The sequence below is a fragment of the Puma concolor genome, chromosome B4 (genome assembly GCF_028749965.1).
Source record: "Puma concolor isolate L17-30 chromosome B4, mPumCon1.1.hap2, whole genome shotgun sequence".
Taxonomy (NCBI): domain Eukaryota; kingdom Metazoa; phylum Chordata; class Mammalia; order Carnivora; family Felidae; genus Puma; species Puma concolor.
Window position 1 is genome coordinate 105,124,393 of NC_141673.1, and position 21,146 is coordinate 105,145,538.

The window sequence follows — 21,146 nt, forward strand, 5'->3', positions numbered from 1 at the left end:
GTGGCTTTTGTTGTACAAAAAGATATTGTTATGAAAATTAAAGGACAAGACTCAGATGAGGAGAAAATTTTTGCAAAATACATATCCAACAAAGGATTTATATTTAAAATCAAAGGTAGTCTTACCAGTTTACTCAGAAGACAACCCAATTAAAAATTGGACAAATGTTTCAACATTCATTTCATAAAATAAGATCTATAAATGGTCAATAAGTATTTGGAAAGATGATCACTATGAATAGTCATTAGGAAAATGCATATTCAAACCACAATGAGATTGGGGCGCCTGGGTGGTTCAGTTGGTTAAGTCCCCAACTCTTGGTTTCAGCTTGGGTCATGATCTTGTGATCTCACGGTTCATGAGCTGGAGGCCCACAATGGGCTTCGCACTGACAGCATGGAGCCTGCTTGGGATTCTCTCTCTCCCTCTCTCTTTCTGTTCCTCTGCTGCTCACTCTCACTGTCTCTCTCTCAGAAATAAACTTAAAAAAAAAAACCAAAATGAGATATCAATACATAACCACTGGAAAAGCTAAAAATTAAAAGACAGACCATACCACGCGTTGGTGAAGACGTAGAGCACCTTGAACTCACATTGCTGGTCAACCAGTATTTGTGTGCAAAATGTGCAACCACTTCCAGGTAATTTTTTAAAACATCAAACGTCAAACTGGGTGGCTCAGTCGGTTAAGTATTCGACTTCGGCTCAGGTCCTGATATCCTGGCTCGTGAGTTCAAGCCCCATATCAGGCTCTATGCTATCAGCACAGAATCTGCTTCGGATCCTCTGTCCCCCTCTCTCTCTGTCCTTCCCCTGCTTGCACTCTCTCTTTCTCTCTCAAAAATAAATAAACATTAAAAACAAAAGTCAAATTATACCAACTATTTAATCCAACCACTCCACTCTGAAATCTACCTAAGAAATGAAAGCATATGTCCACAAAAAATGTCTACATATGCATGTTCATAGCAGCTTTATTTGCAATAGCCAAAAAGTGTAAACAACCCAAATGTCCCTCATCAGATGAATAGATACACAAATTTAATGTGGGATGCCGTTTGGAAATAAATAGGAAAAAGCTATTGACACACAAACAAAATGGATGAATATCAACATCATTCTGCTAAGTACAAAAAAGAGAATATACTATAAGATGACATTTACATAAAATTCTAAAAGATACTAAATCAGTAGTGACAAAAAGGAGTGGGTTTCTGAGAGTGAGAAGAATTGGATTATAATAGGGCAAAAGGAAACTTTTGGGGTTCATTATCTTGACTGTAGTGATTTCACAGGTGTATACATATGTCAAAACTCATCAACACATACAGTTTAAATGTGGGGTTTGACGTATATCAATTATACCTCAATAAAGCTATTTTTTAAATCCACCTACAAAGGGAATTAAACAAGTAAATAATTCACAATCCAGTTCCAACTACAGTATGAGTATCAATAGAGTGTTAAATCAATGCAAACCATATATTTTAAGCTTTTGCAAACTATCATGATGAAAAATCTCCAACATATTAAATATATCTCCAATATATTAAATGTGTTCCCATGCACATACTTCAGACATTTTATAAATATTTGGACATAAAGATCTAAGGTCAGGCTTGCCACAAAAATTCACACAATAAATAAGCATGTAAATTGGAGGCGCGCCTGGCTGGCTCAGTTGGAAAAGCAAGCAATTCTTGATTTCAGGGTCAGGAATCGAAGCCCCACGTTGGGTGTAGAGATTACTTAAATAAATAAACTTAAAAAAAATTTTTTTTAAAGCATGTAAGTTGGAGAATGAAACATACCATGTGAATTAGGTTTCAGCCAGTCTGTTATTCTTCTCCCAAGAGGGCCCAAGGGCCACATAGCTCCTCTTTACTTAGGTGAGGTAACAATTTGAGAAGCAAATTTTCATCATCTTCTCCAACCTTACTCATAAAAACACACTCTCTCTTCCTATCACAGAGGAAGATGTTCTTCTCTCTAAAGTGAACTCTGATACTGGTGAATTGATTCTGTCCTGTTTCCCCAGAATTAACAATGCATATTGCTCCTGTATCCTCCGTCTTTCGATCTCTAGTAGTGCCTTTCCTCAGCTCACAATCTTTCTTTAAAAAGATACCTTCCTAGACCTTATCTATCTATAAAGCTATGAATCTATCTCCACTTCCCATCATCATTAAATAACTTCAGGATTATCAACACTCACTGTCACTTTTTTAACTATAATTCACTTCTCAACTCGCTGCAGCCTGGCTCTATTCTCTCATTTTCCTGAAACTCTTTCTCTGATTGCCAAAAATAACACTTTGTTTTCACCCTTCATTCTTCCTTGATTTGCCTAAAGTATTTGACAAAAATAACCACAGGCTCCTTACTGAAACACGTTCCTCCCTTGTTTTCTTGAAAACTCCTTGGTTCCACCCTTACCTAGCTGCTGCTTAGTCTCCTTTCATTAAATTCAGTCAGCAAATATTAAGCATGTCCTACGTATCAGGCACTGAGAGGTAGGCACTAAGGATACAGGAATGAACAAGGAATTCACCTCAGCCTTCACAATACTTTCACACCTGTATTTTTCGTCCTCTTCCACTGACCATTATTGTAGTCAGGATTACATGCTGATCTACACCAATCTATTCTCCATTGTTGGATACTTATGTTGTTTTAAATTTAATAACAATAAGTGTTACAGGTATGTATCCAGGAGAAATTAGCAGATACGTCCTCAAAACGACCTATACATGAATGTTCATAAAGCCAAAAACTAGAATCATATATCTATGAACAGGAGAACAAATAAGCAAATTGTAGCATATTCATTTAATGGAACACTACTCAGCAATAAAAAGAACAAACTGGTAATATACACAACGACATCGTTAAATCTCAAAAACATTATGGCTGATTGAAAACAGCCCTGCACAAAAGAGTATACACTGCATGGTTTCACTTATATTAAGTTCAAGAACCAGCAAAAGCATATATGGTGATAGAAGTCAGAGCAGTGGTTACCATTGTGGGGTGACAGGTAGAGTATAACCAGAAAGAGGGTAAAGGAAACTTTCTGGGTGACAGAAATGTTCTATATCTACATAGGTAAAATAGTCATTGAGCTGTACACTTAAAATGTGTACTTTACTGTATATAGATTATACTTCAATAATAAATAAATAAATAAATAAATAAAATGTACAGTTTATATCTGCATTTCAAAATTTCTTTCTCCTTTTTTAAGTAGGCTTCATGCCCAAAACAGAGCCCAAGGCAGGGCTTGAACTCACAACCTTGAGATCAAGACCTGAGCTGAGACCAAGAGTTGGATGCTCAACCGACTGAGCCACCCAGGCACCCCTCAAGGTTTCTTCTTCTTTTTTTTTCTTCCTCAAGGTTTTTTCTTGACACAGATTCCCAGAAATAGGCTTACTAAGTTACAGGGTGGATCTAAATCCTTTGTGGAATGAGAAGACTGGTCAAAAGCTATGACTAGTTTTATTGCCAAATAGCTTCCCAAACAAACTACATCAATTCACACTCCACCAGCAGTGCACTGCGGATCACACATAAAGTGAAAATTATCTTTCTTGGTAGTCCAATTTAGATAACCTGTTTACAGGTATTAAAAAAAAATACCTTGACCATATGTATCCTAACACCATAGATATTTTAACTTTACCTTTAAAAATAGTTTTAAATTTACTTAGCCATCTGGTTCTTATTAAGTCTACTATAACTTCACAATTCTCCTTAAAATAAAAGTAAAAAAAAAAAACTGTCTATAATTTTAACCAATGCCCAACCAATGCCAAGTATAACAAAAGCCTATCAACAACAGAAATACAATAATAATAATCACATGTCACTGGGGTAAAGGGTAAGACAGAGGTTCTACTATTTGCTAGGGAGAGTGCTAAGGGGCTTTATACATATAAACCTTATTTACTATTCATCTGAACCATGAAGGTTGATATTATTTTATAGGTGAAAAAACGGTGGCCCAGGAGATTAAGTTACTCACTAAGCCAAGCTTAAGGTCATATAAATTAGAAAAAACAAAGCAAATTTTAATGCAAATATGTCAGACACCAAATTCCATGTTCTTTCCATCATCCTGCTTTTCAAAAACAGGCACACATCAATAAAGTAAAAAAAAAAAAAATTGATGTATAAAAAGCATTTGACAAAATTCAAGATCCTTTCAAGATAAAAACACTCAACAGAATAAAAATAGAAGGAAACTACCTCCATATACTAAAAGCCATACATGAAAATCTACAGCAAACAATACACAATGGTGAAGCATTTCCTCTAAGATCTGGGACAAGGCAAGGACGACCCTTTCATCACATTTATTCAACATGGTACTGAAAGTTCTAACCAAAGCAATTAGGCAAGAAAAAGAAATAAAAGGCATCCAAACTGTAATGAAATAAGTAAAATTACTTCTGTTTGCAGATGATATGATCTTAAACACCGAGTATTCTAAAGACCTCACACAAAAGAGACCCTGTTAGACCTAATAAGTGAACTCAGCAAAGTAGCAGGATACAAAGTCAACACACACAAATCAATTACATTTCTATACACAAACAATAAGCAACCTAAAAGGAAATTATAAAAATAATTCCATTTACAACAGCATCAAAAAGAATAAAATATTTAGGAATTAACTTAACCAAAGAGGTGAAAGATTTGTACAAATAAAACTACAAAACATTGCTGAAAGAAATTAAAGGAGACATAAATAAATGGAAATGCATCCCATGTTCATTGGTTGGAAGACAGTATAGTTCAAATGTCAATATTACCCAAAGTAATCCCTGTCAAAATCACAATGATGTTTTTTGCAGAAATAGAAAAACCCATTCTAAAATTCATAAAGAATCTCAAGAGGCTCTGAATAGTCAAAATAATCCTGAAAAAGAAGAACAAAACTGGAGGATTCACATTTCCTGATTTCAAAACTTACTACACAAAGCTAACTAGTGTGGTATTGCTAGAAGACACATACAGACCAAAGGAATAGAATAGAGACCCCAGAAATAAACCCTCAAATATACAGTCAAATGATTTTGACAAGGGTGTCAAGACCATTCTAGTGGAGAAAGGATAGTCTTTCAACAAATGGTGCTGGAAAACTTAATATCCAAATGCAAATAATAATAATAATAATAATAATAATAATAATAATAAATTTGGACCTTACCTAACACCACATACAAATATTAACTTAAAAAGATCAAGAGCCTAAACATAAGACCTAAAACAATAATTCTTAGAACAGGACAAAATCTTCACAACATTGGACTTGGCAATGATTCCTTGGATGTGACACCAAGGGCACAGGTAACAAAAGAATAGACAAAATGGACTTCATGACAAATTTTTTAATTTGTATATCAAAAGAGACTATACACAGAATAAAAAGGCATCCCACAGAATAGGAGATAATATTGGCAAATTATATATCTGATAAGGGATTAATACCAAAAATATATAGAGAACTCCTAAATGTCAACAATTACCAACAACAACTCAACAGTCTAATTCAAAAATGGGCAAGACATTTCTCCAAAGATATACAAATGGCCAATAAGCACATGAAAAGATCTTCAACAGCACAGATCATTAGGGAAATTCAAATCAAAACTACAGTGAGATACCACTTCCTACATATGAGGAGGACTACTATCCAAAAAGCAGAAAACAAAAGTTGGCAAGGATGTAAAAAACTCAGAACCCTTGTACACCACTTGTAGAAATGTAAAATGGTACAGCCATGGTGGAAAACAGTACAGACATTCCTCAAAACATTAAAAACAGAATTACCATGTAAACCAGCAATTCCACTTCTCAGTATTTACCCTAAAGAAGCAGGGTCTTAAAGAGATATTTGTACATTCATGTTCACAGCAGTATTATTCACAATAGCTAAAGTGCAGATGCAACCCAAGTGGCCATCAACATTCAAACGGATAAGCAAAATGTGGCATATACAAACAGTGGGATATTATACAGCCTTAAAAAAGGAAGGAAATTCTGACACATGCTACACAAAGTTATAGAAAGACAAGTACTATATGACTCCATTTATAGCAGTTATCTAGAATAGTCTAAATTATAGAGACAGAAAGAATAGTGGTTGCCAGGGGCTGGGGGTGGGGTGTGTGGGGGGAGGGGAGAATGAGAAGGTACTGTCTTACAGGTAGAGTTTCATTCAGTTTTACAAGATGAACAGAGTTCTGGTGATGGAGGGCGGCCGGGGGTGGTTGCACAAGAACGTGAATGAATATAATTCCAGTGAACAGCACACTTAAAAATGGTTAATGGCAAAAAAAGAGAAAAGCCTAATGGTAAATTTTATGCTATGTATATATTAACACAATAAAAAAAGAAAAAAACACTAAACATAAATTTGAGAAAATATAGGCTAATGTTTTTATAGTGTGAACTATAGAAAAGTCACAGCAAGACATAAAGCCCAGAAAGTATCAAGGAAACAACTGATAGATTTTATTACATAAAAATTTTAAACCTGAATGCTAAAAATTAGTAAATAAAATAAAATAAAAGCCAAGGACTACTGTAGGGGGAAAAAATGTAACAGGTACAACCAGCAGCTCTTTAAAGTGTCATTATTTTCTCATTTTTAAAATAATACTGCATTGCTTTTTAATTCAAGCAATGCTCCATGACACCACAATGACCAAATAGCCCAGATTATCCAAAATAATCCTGATGCTTTCTACATCTTTATTTGAGGAGAATAAAAATCAATGGTTTTGAAGGATAATAGTAGTAGTAAAAGCTTAGTGTTTGAAGTCTGAAAATCTGGGTTCAAATTCTGATTCTGGTACTTCCTCACTGTTTAATCTTCAACAATCAGTTCATACACCTAAGCCCTAGTTGCCTCAATTATGAAATGTGGACAGTAATATCTACCTCACGTTGTTTATAAGTATCAGATAGTTATGTGTGAAAGTATAGACATACATAAAAGTGCTTTGGAAATTGGCTGCTAAAGCATCCACTTTGTTCACTGCTCCAAAGGTAGGCCACAGGCCAGTACAGTGAATTCACTCTTCAATTCTGACAATACTGAGCATAATATAAAAAAGACCATAGAGTACCCTGGTGATACAGAGGAAAGAAGACCAGTGAGTCTGGTGAGACCAGTCTACTGAGTACTGACTAGTCAAAGTCTGATGAGAGTACCAAATATAGTTGGATGGTTGCAATACCCTGTGAAAAATACATTAACATAGGTACAATCTACCCAGTAGAAGTTTAGTGGCATTTCCTCCCCTTAGGCGATTAGACAGGCATCCTCAACTTTGGAACATCTATACATACAAATGACAAAATCATTCTCAGAGTAGGTAATCCTAGATGAGTAATGTAAAAAATGAACAATATGCCTTTATCTACCATGATCTAAGTCAATTATAGAATAATTTTCTCCATAAAAATTCTCAAAAAAAATTTTTTTAATGTTTATTTATTTTTGAGAGAGACAGACAGACAGAGAATCCAAAGCAGACTCCAGGTTCCAAGCTGTCAGCACAGAGCCGATGCAGGGCCCGAACCCAGGAACCATGAGATCATGACCTGAGCTGAAGTTGGACACTTAACCGACTGAGCCATTCAGGTGCCCCTCCATAAAAATTCTTATAATTAATGTTTAGGTTTCCAGTCAAGCTCAGAAAGGCCTCAAACCATGGTAAATAAATAATCAATTGGGTTTTTAAGTTTATTTATTTATTTCGAGAGAGACAGAGCAAGTGGGGAAAGAGGAGAGAGAGAGGGAGACAGAGAATCCCAAGCAGGCTCCGTGCTGCCAGCACAGAGCCTGATGTGGGGCTTGAACCCACAGAACCATGAGATCATGACCTGAGCTGAAACCAAGAGTCAAAAGCTTAACCAATTGAGCCACCCAGGTGCCCCAATCACGTAATTGTTTCATAAACTTGAGTTGAGTTATATTTACTTTTATGTATTGCTCTGGAAATCCAATTTCATTTGAAAGATTTTTCTATAGGAAAACATCCTAAATGCCAAACAACCAATTCATACTAACATTTGGAACATAAATACGGCTATAAATTGGGGAACTATCTGTATATCCTTTTTTTTTTAAATTAATTTATTTATTTTGAGAGAGACGGAGAGAGCATGAGCAGGGGAGAGACAGAGAGAGAGAGAATCCCAAGCAGGCTCTGCAGGGTCAGCACAAAGCCCAATGCAGGACTTGAACGTGTGAAACTGTGAGATCATGACCTGAGCTGAAATCAAAAGTCGAATGCTTAACCAACTGAGTCACCCAGACAACCCTACCCGTGTATCTTTATAAACTCACCTGAAGTACCAAAGTTCATGCTTAAAAAAAGTACCAGAGGCTACAATGGCAATATAGTCCACTCCAGACAGCATCAGCATTTACAGCAAGGACAGGGTGTTAATGTAACAGTAACAGTAATTCTAATGGATGTGACAACAGAATAGTGAGTAGAGAGAAGAGAGAGAAGAGAGCCTCTTTTCTACTCTGCTATTGACAAAGTGAGTTATTTCCCACAATCTTTCAAAACCTCCATCTTACTAATAAAAGAAACACAAAAATATGGATTTCTTATTTAACTAGCTAAGAATATATGAAAATAAATTTTAAAGGTGGCAAATTGTTGTGGTAGCCTCAAAAGATCATCAAGTTTACTACTTCCCATATGGAAAAGTGAAGAGAACGCAGGAAAAAGAGATATTAGAATTGGGAGTAACCTTTCCTTTTTTCTTGTTCTTCTGTTATGTCGGGGAGGGGGCGAATATTAGAAAAAGGAAGTTTACAACTTCCTATATATCCTGTGATACATATGTAAGGATTTTGCTAGGAAGCCTAATGTTAGTATCACCACTTGCTGGTGATATGGAGCCTCGCTAACCAACAGTATAAGGCATTGTGTAGCCCTGCCAGCTAGGAAATCACCATAGAAAAGCAGAGGCCAGGAGAGGTGAAAAATAATGCCAACTGAGAGAAAATATTTACAAAACACATATCTGATAAAGGAGTCATATCCAAAATATACAGAGAACTCTTAAAACTCATCAATAAGAAAACAACCCAATTAAAAAATGGGCAAATGATCTAAACAGACTCCTTGCCGAAGAAGATATACAGATGTCAAATAAGCATATGAAAAGATGTTCCACATCTTATGCCGTTAGGGAATGGCAAATTAACAAAAACAAAACAATGAGTTGCCACTGCATCCCTATTTTGTAATGGCTAAAATCCAAAACACTGACAACACCAAATGCTGGCAAAGATGTGGGGCAATGAGAAATCTCGTTTATTGCTGGTGGGCATACGAAATGGCACAGCAGCGTTGGAAGACAGTTTGGTAGTTTCTAACAAAACTAAACCTACTCTCATCATACGATCCAGCAATTGTGCTCTTAGTATTTACCCAAATGAGTGGTAAACTTTTGTCCACACAAAAACTTGCACATGAATATTTTCATTGTGGTTACAGTAGCTTTATTCATAATTGCCAAAAACTGGAAGCAACCAAGATGTCCTTCAATAGGTGAATGGACAAACTGTGGTATATCCACACAATAGATTATTATTCAGTGATAAAAGGAAATGAGCTATCAAGCCACAGAAAAAAAAAGACATGGAGGTCTAGTGATAAGTGAAAGACACCCATATTTTTTTTTGTTATTACATTTCTTTATTTTTGAGAGGCACAGAGAGATAGAGAGCAAGCAGGGGAGGGGTAGAGAGAGATGGAAACACAGAATCCAAAGCAGGCTCCAGGCTCTGAGCTGTCAGCACAGAGCCCAACACAGGGTTCGAACCCACAAACTGTGAGATCATGACCTGAGCTGAAGTCGGATGCTTAACCAACTGAGCCACCCAGGCACCGCTAAAAGACACCAATCTAAAAAAACTGTATATACTTTATGATTCCAACCACATGAAATTCTGGAAAAGGCAACACTACAGAGATAGTAAAAACAGACCTAGAGGGTATAACGCTAAGTGAAGTCGGCCAGAGAAAGACAAATACCATATGATCCCATTCTTACGTGTAATTTAAGAATCAAAACAAATGAACAACAACAACAACAAAAGAAACAAACAAAAAAACCAGACTCTTAAATGCAGAGAACCAACTGGTGGTTGCCAGAGGGGAGGTGAGTAGGGGTATGGATGAAAAAAAATAAGGAGATTAACTATACACATCTTGATGAGCACTGAGAAACGTATAGAATTGTTGAATCAGTATATTGTATATCTGAAACTAACACAACACTGTATGTTAACTATACTTGAATTTTAAAAAATAAAATAAATAACAACAAAAAGATCAGTGGAGAGATGAATAAGTAGAGTACAGAGGATTTTTAGGGCAGTGAAACTATTCTTATGATACTGTAATGGTAGATACATGCCATTATACGTTTGTCAAAACTCACAGGATGCACAATACAAAGAGTGAACCCTAATGTAAACTACAGACTTTAGTTAATAATAACATATCAATATTGGCTCATCAATTATAAAAAATGTATCACACTAATGCAAAATGTTAATAACAGTGGAAATGGGGTGAGTGGGTAAGGGACTATATGGGAACTCTCTGTACTTCCATTTATTTTTCTATAAATATAAAACTGCACTAAAAAGTAAAATCTATTAATTAAAAAAAATGATAGTATCAATACTGTGCTTTTAAGTTCCTGCCTTGCCCAAAATAATCCCCTATTTCTGACAAGACTGGACGTTTGGAACATGTTTATACGGCTTATTATTCTGTATAGGCCTGTTTCCACGGCCATAAACTGACAGACTGGAATACACACCTGATAAAGGCTGAAGTAATCAGACTCTCCTGGGATTTTTAATTGGCTCTGAGAGATCTGAGATCTGAGTTCGGTATAGGCTATTTTCTTGTAATTCAACCTTTCAAAAAGTAATTCAACCTTTATTTTACAGTTGGAGAAACTGAGGCACAGCTAAATTATGTGGTCCCACAATCAGTAAATAAGAGTGCCAGGATCCAAACCCAGGAAGCCTAGTTCCAAAGCTTATGCTCTCAACCCTTATATGAAAGAATATTTTACTTTACATTTTATTTGTAACCAAGAATACTAGGACACCTAAAACTGGATCTGACACAAATTGATAGGTCAGTTACAACTGCCATCTCTAATTCAAACTTTCTTTTAGAAAGGACACAGAATTGAGATCTAAGAAAAAAATATGGATATATATAAACATTCATAAACAGGTAATTTTCTTTAGGAGAATTGATACTGCCTTTTACCCTCTTGGCATTACCTTCAATGATACCATCAACCAATGCAAAGTAAGGTTTTGTACTCCATATTTTTTAGACCCTTTCAAAATACAATTCTAAAATTTTTTTCCTTTAGAACTCCTTTGAAAAGTCTAAATTTCCCATATGCCTTTCAAATGAAAGCACCTGATATTTTAATACATTTATTCCCAATCACTGAGTCATAATATTTTGTCATATTGTGACATCCTTCGCTTCCTTATTTCCCACTGCCAAGGAATTTTGGCATGTGTACCTGTGAGATTATACACAGCATTTGTAACAAAGAAATCAGAATACTTTTAATGAACTATATGTAAGTTATTTTCATTGTTTTATATGCATATGATAAACATTTTTAAATGTGAATATGGATGTGAATTGATAAACTTCTGAAAAGATGTAGATGAATCAGGGACTAGGAAAGTCAATGAAAAGGGAACAAGGAAGCATTCCCTCCCCGCTGCGCTGCCGTATCCGCCCCCAAGTCCCCATTTTACCCACATCCCTAGAGTTGCTCCGCAAACATTTACTTTAATAAATATCAGACCTTTACTAACACCAATGAAGAGATCCCCTTTGCCCCCAAATGTAGTGCCTGGTCTTTGTTTCTTGAGGCTTCCTTCTCTTTTTTCCTGACCAATTCTTTCTTTCTTTCTTTCTTTCTTTCTTTCTTTCTTTCTTTCTTTCTTTCTTTTTTTAATTTTTATGTTTGTTTATTTTTGAGAGAGAGACAGCGCGGGGGAGGGGCAGAGAGAGGGACGGAGGGCGGGGAGACACACAGAATCTGAAGGCTCCAGGCTCTGAGATGCCAGCACAGAGCCCAATGTGGGGCTCGAACTCACCAACCACTGAGATCATGACCTGAGCCAAAGTCAGACGTTTAACTGACTGAGCCACCCAGGTGCCCCTTGACCAATTCTTTCAATGATCAACATCATACTGAATTTTACCCCTTTGTATGGGACATCAAATGACAAAATACCAAAGAGAAAGGGCATTTCAAGACTGCAATATATTTACAAGAATCCCAAAGTTGAATTTAAAAACCAGTGAAATTCACAGACCATAATTCTCATGACTCCTGGAAAGTTCCTTCTGGAGCTGTCATGGAAACATAAAACAATTCCTCTCTACAGAGCAGAGCGAATGATCATTTCTTGTTTCCTGCTACCTCAATTCTATTATATTTTTAAGCCACACACCCTTCCTTGTGAATTGTTTTGTTAATGTAAATATAAAAAAGCTTCTTAGTTGACAGATAAACAGAAAGGACAAGAACAATCTGTTTAAACATATAAATTGCTGTCTTAGCCATAGTCAAACCAGTGATTGCTCAACAGCTATGCTATTCAAAGTCCAGGAGGAAAAACCTATCATCTTCCCCCTAGGATCTTTACCTATCAATACTCTTTTTTTTTTTAATTTTTTGAACATTTATTTATTTTTGAGATACAAGGAGACAGAGCACGAGCAGAGAAGGGGCACAAAGAGACAGGGAGGCACAGAATCCCAAGCAGGCCCCAGGCTCTGAGGTGTCAGCTGAGCCTAACGTGGGGTTTGAACTCAGAACTGTGACATCATGACCTGAGTCGAAGTCAGATGCTCAACCAGATGCTCAACTGACTGAGCCATCCAGGCGCCCCACCTATCAATACTCTTAAATTGAAAGCACTAACCTTAGGCCTTCCATAAACATGGAAGCAAACAATCTTACTTTTCTACATTTTCCTTCCCTAATAAAAGGGATAATAATAACGATCTCATAAAACATTTAAGAATGAAAGTAAAGTCAATCAGCTTTACAGAAGAATAAACTAAGGACAGGCTCTGGATCCAGACTCCAGATTCCCTGGCTTTTTAATATCATGGCTCCTTACTACCTCTGATGTTATTTCACCTGTGCCCACCTCATGCACACCATAAGGATAATAATAATTTTTATCTCCTATGACTATATAAAATTTAGACAAAATAATAAATAGAAAATGATTAGAATAGTGTCAGGTACATAGGAAGCATGCATTAAATCTGTATTATTTTCTGAATCTCTAACTTGCCTATGTGTTTTGTTAAGAGTTAAAGATATAGTTAATGACACTAACATTATTAAATGTTAAAGAAAATTTTTGTGTTAAAATAAAATGGCCTACTACTTATAAAACAATAATGGGCACTCAATAAATTCAAGCAGCTACAAATAAAATGTGTGGCCTCTGTTAATATAATGCATGAAAGAGGGAGCAGTGATTTTTACTCTGAACCTTCCATAAGGAATTATCATAGTGTCAATGAAGTAATTTTTTTTTAATGTTTATTTATTTTTGAGACAGAGAGACACAGAGCATGAATGGGGGAGGGTCAGAGAGAGAGGGAGACACAGAATCTGAAGCAGGCTCCAGGCTCTGAGCCTCAGCACAGAGCCCGACGTGGGGCTCAAACACACAGACCACGAGATCATGACCTGAGCCGAAGTCGGACGCTCAACGACTGAGCTACCCCGGCGCCCCTAGTGTCAATGAAGTAAGAAAAAAAAGTAACAGACACAAGTTCCCACTCTTTCCCTCCCCCCACTCGAACCTTCCAATAGCTCCCACAGTTCCATTATTTCTTTAACAAATAAGCTCAACAAATAAGCTCAGCTGTGGATAATGATTACATATTTGTTCTAACATTAGTTTTTGAAATATTAAAAAATATGTTGGTATGAAATGTAAAATTTCTGATCACTAATGAATTCAACTTATACTCTTAGAGAAACTCATCTTTAGGGAAATATATGCTCCTTATTAACTTATTATTTCCCAACTTTAGCCAACTGTCCAGTATGATTATAAACTTTACATGACTTTGCAGCACTATTTGTAACAGCAAAAGATAGCACAATCTAATGTTCATCTGTAGGGACTAATTAGATAAAGTATACCATATCCATACAATCAATACCATGCAGCTGTTTAAAAAAAAAAAGCACTGATATAAATAAAATATGGAAATATATAGAAACATAGGGATACTAACTTGGAACAATTTCCAAGAATGTTTTATTAATTGAAAAAGGCAAGGTGCAGAAAATTGGGGAGTATTTACCATCATTTATGAAAGAAAAATATATATACAGATATTTCATCTGAAATGCAGAAAATATCTGTGGAAGGATACACAGTAAGCTGGTTTCGGTGTTGCCTTCAGGGAGGAAAACTAAATAGGTAGGGGATGGGAAGTATTCTTACTTTTCATTATGTGCTCTTTTCCTCCTTTTGAATTTTGTACCTGTGAAGGGCAGATCACCTGGTAAGAAGCTTGGAAAGATCAAGCCCTGATAAGAAGCTTGAAATTTTCAGCTCGGCTACTCATTCTCTTGAAGAGGAAGGGCTGAGAATGGAATTCATGACTGATAATGCCTATCTGATGAAGCCTCCATTAAATTCCACAAGTAGAGAGTTTGGAGAGCTTCCAGGTTGGCAAACACATCCACACTGGGAGGGTGATATACCCCAACTCCATGGGGACAGAAGTTCCTGCGCTTGGGACCCTCCCAGGCCTTGCCCTACGTATCTCTTGATCTGGCTGTTCTTCCACATCCTTTATCATATCCTTTAATAAGCCGGTAAATGTTAAGTGTTTCCCTGAGTTCTGTGAGCTGTTCTAAAAAATTAATTGAACCCAAGGAAGAGGTCTTTGGAACATACAGTCTACAGCCAGTTGGTCAGAAGCACAGGTGATAACCGGGGCTTGTGAATGACATCTGAAACTAGGGGTGGGGGGGACAGTCTTGTGGGACCCAGCCCTTAAATCTGTGGGATCAGACACTACCTTGGGTAGACAGTGTCAGAATTTAGTTGAATTGTAGGGAACCCACCTGGTATCACAGGGAAATTGCTTTTTGTACGGACAAAACCCCCCACATTTGGGGATCAGAAATGTCAGAAGTGTTCTGTGTGAGTAGCTGAGGAGACACAACAGGGAAGAAACACACAGTAGGAAAGGACTGGGTTTTCCCCTACCTGGAAAGGAAAAAGCTGAATTTTTCTGTAACAGTACCATGTAAAGGCATTTTAAAAATATATATTAAGTCAACTTTTTTTTTAATGTTTATTTACTTTTCAGAGAGCACGTGTATGCACAAGCGAGGAAGACGCAGAGAAAGAGACGGACACAGGATCTGAAGCGAGTTCTGTACTAACAGCAGAGAGCCTGACGCAGGGCTTGAACTCACAAACCATGAGATCACAACCTGACTGAGCCACCGAGGTAACCCTATTAAGTCAACTTCTTAGCTCATTAGGTGTAACTAAGAATAAAACAATTTGAAACTATAAATGGTTGAAATTAATATAGGATCCAGCAAAGTTCTGCTATGTATTACTCAACCCCATGTCTCAATTATAAGCACACTGGTCTGATCTCCACTAATTGCTACATGTGTTCACTCAAAATATGCTTGAAGGTTCTTAAATGGCTGCATTTTAAAATGAAAAAAAAAAAGACTGTAAATGTTGTTATTTATTTTTATTTTTTAAGTAATCTCTACATTCAATGTGGGTCTTAAACTCACAACCCCAAGATAAAGAGTTGCATGCTTTACTGACTGAGCCAGCCAGTCAGCCCTAATTTTTTTTTTTTTTTAAAGTAAGCTCTATGCCCAATGTGGGACTTGAACTCATGACCCTGAGAATTTTTGTTGATTATTTTTCAACTAGAAATCAAAACTGATGCCATTATCCCAGTTAGCAACATGAACCCCCAGAACAACCACAGGAGCACCGTGCTGTGTTAGCAATACAGTTGACGCTTTTAGGAGAGATCTGTTAAGGGAATGTGTGCATACTTCTGGTTCAAGTGCAAGCTTGTGAGTACTGAAGCTAAATTTATCCACATTAGTGTCAATTATAGGGTGTTTATGCTATGGCTGTGCTGCCAAGAGACGCACTCTACACTTCCCTGGGAATTCTCTTGTTTTCACTACAACAGAACAACTGCCAAAACAGTGCCTCTGCTAAGCTAAGTGACACCCACAGTAATTTCTTTTATGACTTTTGAGAGACCACTTCGAACACTCAAAAGAAAAGCAAAATTACAAAAGAAACTTAATGAACACCAGTACTTTCTAACATTACTCAACATTGGCAATGGCACATGATGTCTAGAACATGGAAGGCATGAAACAGATGTTTATAAATAAATTAATTTTAAAGTTAGATGAAAAAACTCCTTTTAAGTATGCCTTAAAGAAATATTCTAATTCATTATCTCTTACTTTTGGACTTTCCAAAGTAGGTAAAAATTAGATACTACTGTCCCCATTTTATAGTTGTATGGCTATGGAAAATAATTAAGAAACTGAGAAAGGATCACTAAGTTACCCTGCCTAACCATGAGAAATATTCTGAACAGAAGTTACTGTAAACTTAAAATCATTTTTAATGGAAAAAAAAAACCTTTATTTTTAGTTTAAAACTGTGTATGAACTTTTCACAGACTTAATAAAATAGTACCTACCCTATTGGCTTTACACATTACCAGAGATGATAAAGACTTCTGCTCTATTCTTTGGTTTTCTCATCTAAATTTCCTCTTAGTTATGTGCTTAAATGGGACAATATGTCTAGCACATAGCAGACCAAGATTACTCAGTCTGAGATCATTATTCTATATCAGAAAAGCTGGAAGCAGTTATTTTTTTAAATTTTTTAAAAATCTTTTAGGGGCGCCTGGGTGGCGCAGTCGGTTAAGCGTCCGACTTCAGCCAGGTCACGATCTCGCGGTCCGTGAGTTCGAGCCCCGCGTCAGGCTCTGGGCTGATGGCTCGGAGCCTGGAGCCTGTTTCCGATTCTGTGTGTGTCTCTCTCTCTGCCCCTCCCCCGTTCATGCTCTGTCTCTGTCTGTCCCAAAAATAAATAAAAAAACGTTGAAAAAAAAAATTTTTTTTTAATTAAAAAAAAAATCTTTTATTTCTGAGGGAGGGAGACAGAGAGAAAGACAGAGAGAGAGAGACAGAGCATGAGCGGGGGAGGGGCAGAGAAAGAGGGAGAATGAGAATCTAAAGCAGGATCCAGGCTCCGAGCTGTCAGCACACAGCCTGATGCGGGGCTTGAACTCACGAACTGTGACACCACGACCTGGGCCGAAGTCAGATGCTTAACTGACTGAGCCACCCAGGCGCCCCTAAAAAATTTTTTTAAAAAAGAAAGTGAAAAGGCAATCCACTGACCAAGAGGTAATATCTGTAAATCATTTATTTGATAGGGAATCACATCCAGAATACATATAAAGAACTCTTACAACTAAGTAATAAAAAGACAACCCAATTTAAAAGTTTACAAAGTAAATGAACAGATATTTCTCTAAAAATATAGGAATGACCAATAAGCACACGAAAAAATGCTCAACATTATTCATCATTAGAGAAATGCAAATCCAAAAAAGCACAATGAGATGCTACTTCACATCCACTAGGATAGCTATAATCAAAAAGATAGCAATAACAAGTAATGCTGAGGATGTAGAGACATTGGAACCCTAACACACTGCTGGTGGGAATGTAAAATGTTGCAGCCTTTTGGGAAAACAAGTCTGATAGCCCCTCAAGTTATAGAACATAGAGTTACCATACAACCCAATAACTCGACTTAGGTATATATGCAGAAGAAATAAAAATATATGTCCACACAAAGACTTGGACACTAATGTTCATAGCAGTATTATTCAAAACGGTCAAAAAGTGGAACAACTCAGCATGCTAACCCACACCCCGACCACACACACTCAAACGGTCAGCAGAGTCTGGAATTTCACTACCATGGTATTTCAATAAGTCTGCCAAGAATCTTTTCAGTCAAAATGCCAGTTCATTTGAATTGTTAGGTAGCAGAATTTCCAACCCAGTGTATGCATGCTGAAGAAACCCATGGGAGGAATGGATTATAGTATATACAAGTGAAAAAGAGTCATCAGATTTCATGGTCTGAACTGATTACGGTGACAGGTAGTTGGGGCAAGAGCTATCAATAAAGTAATTTTCTCTAAGTCAACTGACAAATAGATTCGCCTTGTCCAAATCCCAAATGTTAATATTGGAAGGCCACATTTTCACATGTACTGAGACATCAAGAATACCTCTGGCTCTAACAAAACATTGCTTCCGGGGAAAGGTATGTAAAGGTCAAATTAGAACTGCTAGAAAAGACTCCTTTGAAAGCTATCCTTCCTCCTCTGAGGACGAATGTTAGTATTCTAGTCTCAGCTGTCTTCTACTTGAATGACTGCCACAATCTGGAACTAACTTAATTGAACCTAGGGAATGAAAATCCATTTCCTAAGAGGCCCATTTAGTGGGGCCCATTTCTTTCCTTCAGAAAGAAGGGGGAATTGTTTGGGGATAGAGGCAACGAGAAGGAAAAGTTGGCAGCTGATTAAATCATCAGTTTGTCCCCAAATAATGCAGCAAGGAAAATTACTTCAGAATGAACCCTCTCCGTTTGCATGTTCCACAGAACAAAAGCAACAACATTCTTTCGAGTGAACCAATCAGAAAGGTTATTTTAAATGCATAATTTGATTCAGAAGTCAAAAAACTTCATTTCTTCTTTCTAGATTTAAAAAGGCATGTTACTCAGAATCTAAGTTCATTCTACCTTTTGCCTGATTCTCCTTTCCTCGGGGGCTACATTTCTCTCTTCAGGAATGTTACTTATTTCCCTTCTATTTCTTGGGTAGAGATGAAAGTGCATTCGTGTGTGTGTGTGTGTGTGTGTGTGTGTGTGTGTGTGTGTGTGTCTAACAATACCAAAGAAGTATTTCTATTCCCTTTACAATGGATGAAATTAATACTCATTTGTACTCCACTAAAACATCTGATTTCAACTGTTCATCCTAAAAATAATCAGAATGTAATCAGTATCTGTTGTTATCATTTATATGTAAAAATGGCATCCAGAATATTTGGAATAGATATTTTGAAAAGTGGTGGGGGATGGAGGGTGGGGAGGGAAGAGGAGACTTCCCTCAGGGGCACCTGGGTGGCTCAGATTGAGTGGCTGACTTCAGCTCAAGTCATGACCTCACAGTTCATGGGTTCCAGCCCTGCATCAGGCTTGCTGCTATCAGCACAGACCCTGCTTCTGATCCTTTCTCCCCCTCTCTCTGTCCCTTCCATGCTTGCTCTCTCTCAAACATAAATTAAAATATTAAAAAAAAAAAGAAGAAGAAATCAAAAGCCTGGATTTTACTTCTGAATTTTACCTTTGACTACATCATTTACTGGTCATGTGACCTTAGGTACATCACATCCTTTCTGAGCCTAAACTTCCCCATCTATAAAATGAAGATAACAACGACAGCCCTGCTTTATTCAGGGCTATGAAGCTCAAAAGAGATCAAATGAGTGAAACACTATGAAGGCTGCAAAAGCTACCCAAATGTAAGCCCTTATTACTGATAATTTTATCTTGACAGATCTTCCCTTAATGCACAGCTTAAGAACTTTACTCAGCCAAAACACTCTTTTCTACTTTGTCTCTGGCTCATATGGCATTGCTGTAACAAAATTAAACTGTTAGAATAAGGAAACAGGTCAATCCTCTATTAAATTTGTTTCATTCTAAAACCTAAAATCAAAGGCAAACTGCAGATTTATTGAAGTTTCTTCCTGAAAAGCTGAATAGCAATGATTTATTCTTCCTGAAGACTGAAAAATAATCTTTGTTTTCTTCTTACAGTTCTATTTTCCATACTTTAATTACTACAGGAAAAAAATTAAAACTTGCAGTAACTATATAGTTCATATTATTTTTTTTTAATGTGGTCATTTTTTAAAATTTTATTTTAGTGCTTTCGTTTATTTATTTTGAGAGAGAGAGAGAGAGAGAGAGAGAGAGAGTGCAAGCAGGGGAGGGGCAGAGAGAGAGGGAGAGAGAATTCCAAGCAGGCTCCACCAACTCGGGGCTCAATCCCACAAACTGTGAGATCATGACCTGAGCTGAAATCAAGAATCAGATGCTTAACCGACTGAGCCACCCAGGTGCCCTGGTATATTCTAAAAATACATCTTGCCCATGATGAAAGTAGAAATCTGAGTTTAGTTAATTATATTTTACCCTAAAACTCAAAATCATCCAGTATTAGCAGTGGGGAAAGAATATTTGAAGATTTTTTAATATAATATCTTTGAAAGGTCCCATAAGACGCCCATCAATGAACTAGGTGACATGAAGACAATAAGAAAAGACACATTTTTCACTGAAAATCATTTTGTACCTTTTGAAATTTGAGCCATGTGCTGTTAAATATATATATATTTGCTATTTATTAATTCGTTATAAATCACTTAGGGCATCCAAGGAAGCCCTCATTTTCCAGAGGAGAAAACTGAAGCCAAAGAAGGAGATGTGCGGCTCAACATCACACTGCTAGAGAGGGAAAAGGCTGGGATTAGAACTCAGGAACACAGAGGAAGTTTCCAGTGCCTCCCACAATACCATGCGGTCAAACAGCAAATGCCATCTTATAAAAAATAAAAGCATTACTCTAACCCTCTTCAGAACTGTGGTCTTCCAGGGGGTTCTGGTGACGCATATGACACAATGCTCATCATTCGTGTTTTCACAGAAGTTCTAAGGCAGAGACAGAGATGGCGATCTTCATTATCAAGCCTCATACCAGGTATTAAAGTAAGTGAATAAAGACAGCACATCAATCGGCATGTGGATAGGGCGTCTTTTCTCAAGCATAAGTGGATTTAAGTTGTAACCAGGCCAGGAAAATTTTGCAGCTTTCATTATTACTAACAGTAAGGATGTCTGA

General features: G+C 36.9%; 1 protein-coding gene across 7 annotated transcripts in view; it reads right to left on the bottom strand.

Moving 5' to 3' along the window:
• The window catches only part of TULP3 (TUB like protein 3), a 64,834-nt gene that overhangs the window by 40,636 nt on the left and 3,052 nt on the right, over positions 1-21,146 (bottom strand). Inside the window, exon 2 of one of the 7 annotated variants that reach the window (XM_086714317.1) lies at positions 7,283-7,349. The exons of the other annotated variants lie outside the window; for them this stretch is intronic. The gene's annotated coding sequence lies outside the window, so the exon portion shown is untranslated. The remainder of the gene's footprint in view (positions 1-7,282; positions 7,350-21,146) is intronic. 7 annotated transcript variants of the gene reach the window in all.